Source organism: Frieseomelitta varia, unplaced genomic scaffold (genome assembly GCF_011392965.1).
Source record: "Frieseomelitta varia isolate USP_RPSP 00005682 unplaced genomic scaffold, Fvar_1.2 scaffold_731, whole genome shotgun sequence".
NCBI lineage: Eukaryota > Metazoa > Arthropoda > Insecta > Hymenoptera > Apidae > Frieseomelitta > Frieseomelitta varia.
In genome coordinates, this window is record NW_025110514.1 from 260020 (window position 1) to 264634 (window position 4615).

General features: G+C 26.8%; 1 long non-coding RNA gene across 1 annotated transcript; it reads left to right on the forward strand.

Annotated features, from left to right (window-relative positions):
- The first annotated feature begins 2605 nt into the window (after positions 1 to 2605).
- Positions 2606 to 4153, forward strand: LOC122535526. Its single transcript, XR_006308193.1, has 2 exons — positions 2606 to 3138; positions 3171 to 4153. It is a non-coding gene; the product is annotated as an uncharacterized LOC122535526 (long non-coding RNA).
- Positions 4154 to 4615: the final 462 nt, after the last annotated feature.

Below are 4615 nucleotides of genomic sequence, written 5' to 3' on the forward strand. Positions count from 1 at the left end.
TGAACCGTATACAATAAATCGTCGCTTTCTTTTTGAACTCGGTATGATGTCACTGGATAGAAATTATTGAGAAGTAATAAATTTATTACTCGTTTTACCTATTTTGTTTATTTTACTTAAATATACTTAGAAACTGAGAAAATATTACAATTTTGGGACAAAAAATTTTCGACGTGCGTGGCACGTCATTCGAGCACAAGAGGTTAACGCGGAATCGGAATATTGATCATGATTATTGATTGTCAAGTAATCAACAATCGCTGGTCAAAGGAAGTAACCAGAATCATTAATCATAAAATAATTTTCATTAATGATAATTATTAAGATAAATAAATATTTAAATAATCATTAAATGATCACATGTTTGCGTGTCGAATGATTGTATTTATCGGTACAATATTAAATTGTATGCTTTGTAGAAATTACATATTTATTATTTGCACTGTTTCGCAATGTGCACAATTTTATCAGAATGTGTACAAAATTTCCATCGACTGAAAGTCGCATTTACACAGTTCTTGAGTCGTTATAATCTTCTGTACAACTTGATGAAGATGGACTTCATTATTGATAAATAATATGAATGATCAAAATTTGAAATTCTTCGTTGTGCTAAGAGTATATCAGAGAATAATAAATAATAAATTCTCTAACATGTTTGAACGTGTGTTACAGCAATATAAAGAACGTAACAAAATAAAAAATTAAACAGTCAATGATTTAAAAATTACCGATTTATGGTTACAAATTGCAGAAGTTAATTATGATTACTGATTTGAACAACGATTGATTGATTAATGTTGACAATCACTATAATTACTATCTAGTAATTAACTACAAAAATGATTATAAAGTTATTGATTACTGCCCAACTCTGATGAATATTTACATATGTATATTATTTTAAACGTGCAAATTGAACATTTGCGTTTAAACCCCTCAACAGTCTAATAAAATTATGAATTTCGGTCAAAAAGACGTGTAACTGTTTGATGTTTCAAAATACTTTCATACAGGTTTCTTTTTAATAATCAAATTTTTATAAAAAATTTACAAAATTTACACAATTTACAAAAAAAAATTTTTTTAAGATATATGGATTTTTGCAATTATCAAAAATAGAAATATTTTTACTTTGTCATTTGCTGCATGATGTAAAAAACGAACTCGGAAGTGTCAAAATAGAGGCTTCACATTAGAAATATCAACGATTAAAGTATAAAATTTCCATCAAAGACATTAAAGTAGAAAAAATAGAAAAACTTTATAATGCAATGAGGTACAGCTTTTATTTATAATTTTTTTTATGAAAAATCATTTAAATCTCCAGAAATACACTGTTTTACACGTATAAAATATTTAACAAAAATTACAAATCGTTCATTTCGAGCACTTTGGTCGTCCTAATGAAATGAGACCAACTTGTTTTGTTGTCGAGTTTCTTTTTCACGAAGAAAATTATTACAGTTAAAAATATCGACAACTTTTATCGTTTACTTCTGATCAATTCGTATTGAATAATATATAGTGTAGGTTTAATTAAATTTAATTGAAGTTTCTTTACTATTAATAATTTGTGTTCGTTTTGCAGACAGTAACTTAAAAATATTAAAAATATCAATTAATCAAAAATTCATGAACTGTTAAGGGGTTAAATGTTCTTGCTTTGTGTAATACTCTCATTTATTTATTTTTATTTTTTATGCCACTTTAAAGGCAATACGGTAGAGTCTCCCTTATGTGAATCTCTATTCTTGGAATATTCGAGTATTATATTGCAGACAGACAAATTGTCTGTTAGCAATGAGAAACTCATTTGCTACTAGTAGACATTCCACTCCGATAAACGTTTGAATATTACAATGTTCCAAAAATAGGCGTTCAACTAAAAGAGTTTCATACTGAACACAAAATTATTAGAAAATTTATTTTCCTTTGTGCCTTTATATTTATAATGTATCTTTAAGTTTTGAGTGACGACACAATAATTTAATGAAAATGTCGTGGTTAGCTCGATGTCGGACATAAAGAGTTAAAAATACGTGGAATAAAATACCAAATTCGAGTCGAACTTATGCAAAAGATGGTATTTCGTTTTATTTCGATTTGTTGAGGAAAAAGTGGAATTTGAATTTGGAGACATCATGGACAATAATTTTGTCATATTCCAGCAATTCGCTGGAATAGTCAGCGATTTAACGAGTCGGAAAGATTCAAGCGAAGTTCTTCCGAGTTTGAAAGTGTTTTTTTTTCAAATTATTTTCAAACGAATAACAACAGTATTACAAATAGTTTCCAGACGATAAGCTAAGGATAAAAGTTAAAGATATTTAAATGAAAGAAAAACAGAGGAACAAGTTTAATCCTTTCAGTCCCATTTTTTTTTTTTTTTTATTAATTATTTAATCTTGAAGTATTCGTCAGTTTTATTTTAGTTATATAAAATACTTTACAATGTAATATTATATAATTATTATATAATATTTATATAATTATATAATTATAAATTTTACGTTTAATATTATATTATACGAATATATATTAATGTGTAATAAATTTATTCAAAATTACATTCTACATTTTTATTTTATTAGACTATCATTCTTAGGTTTCTAGGTATTCTTACATATACTCGATGTATACATGAAAAAAAAAATGAAGACAATATAATATAAATATTTATACTGTAGAAAGGGCACAAGGAGAGATTGCTGATAACAATTGGTATTAAGAGCTATAAAATTGGTATTAAGAATCTAGTATTTTGTCTAATTTTAAACTTGATATCTCTATAACTCATTGAGACTGAAAGGATTAAACATATATAATTATTAAATACGTGCATACATACATATATACAGGGTGTTAATTTTTAAGTCGAGCATTTAATTTATTTCGACTGTTATTGATGTCAAGGAATAATGAGATTTAACCTCTTGCGTTGGATTGATGTGCCACGCGCACGTTTTTTATCCGAAAATTGCAATATTTTCTCAGTTTTAATATATTTAAATATAACCCAGACAACAACAAATAATAAATTTATTACTTCTTAGTAATTTTTACTTATTAAACATGTAATTGGTCTAATCGCGACATCTCTTAGAGTAACTAGTCAATAAGTAATTGTCACGTGGTGTATTTGTAGCTCCGTTTATTGGACACGTTAGTCGTTCGTTTTTATTCCTTAGCAACCAAGCAAGATGTGTACATTTGTACGTAAGTCGATCAGTGTGAATGATATACTTTGAATTGTGTTTGAGTTTAAAATATTTTCTTCTCTACCTTAAACCATTGGAAACAACAAATTTCTATCCAGTGATATACCGATGAATTCAAAAAGAAGACGAATTATTGTATACGGTTTGGTCACTCGTTATGGTCTGCGAACCAGTTGCCAGCGCCAGAGGTTAAATGGTTTGAAAGGCGTGCATTTGAGGTTAGTAAAAAAAAAACCTGCAAAGGTCATCGTGCATACTTTTTTCGTGTATTAACATTTTTTATAACACTCTAATAATTGATTTAAAATTAACATCCTGTATGTTTTACAAAGAATGCCAATGAATAATGGGAGTCAACATATTCTATCACAATAAATACTGTTGTTCGTTCCCATTATGAAGTACGTATAATTGTTAGACTGCGGATTTTTATTGCGAATTCATATTTTTACGAATGAAATTCAGAAAAACGCAACTAGGTAGGAAATTGTTCTCTCTGTTAATTGTCACCTCTATGCATTTTTGCATTTTCAAACTTCTCACAAATGCGTAAAAATCCGCAGTCTAGTAATTATCTACGAAGCATTCAAATCGAATTTCATCGTGATAAAGAAACACTTTTGTGATATTGGATTTTGGTTAATTTGCATAATTTTTATTCATTCGTTAAATGGTTACTTTTTTTAACTAAATGTCACCGTCACGAAAATTGACAAATTACAAGTATTCAACGTGAAAAAAAATTTATTGGTCTTGGGAAGTCTATTGACATATAATACATGGAATGAAATCAGCGAACGATAAATAATTGGCAATTATTTTTGCAGAAACGATCGTTTAATTATTTTTTTTATTTATTTAGTTATTTAAATAGTGACGGGCAGATGCCCTATTATACAGGAAAAAAAATAAAATATATATATTCTGAGAATAATACAATAGTGTTTAGTATTCTAAAAAAAAGTATGTGATAGTATACAAGTGAAAACAGATTGTAGGTTAAGTGAATAATTTTGTCACATTATATAATGTATTGCATTGTATTACACTAAGTCATATTATCAATTACACTTAATTCAATAGAATAGTCTCTTACTGACCACGAATTATAAAACGATTTTAATGAAAGAGAATTATTGTATATAGCGGAAAGTTTCTAAGATCTTAAAGGTTTGTGGTATTTATAAAAAAAAATTTACGTCTTCGAATTGTAATTATTTATGAAAATTAAGATAATATTATTGAAATTAACTGCAGATAACATTTTTAAGTTTTTGAGTACTGATATGAAGTTTAATATAGAAAAGAATATAAAAATGAGATTTAAATGAAATAATATATAAAAGTATAATATAAAATACTATCGAAAATCTATCTATGATTTGTTGCAAAAT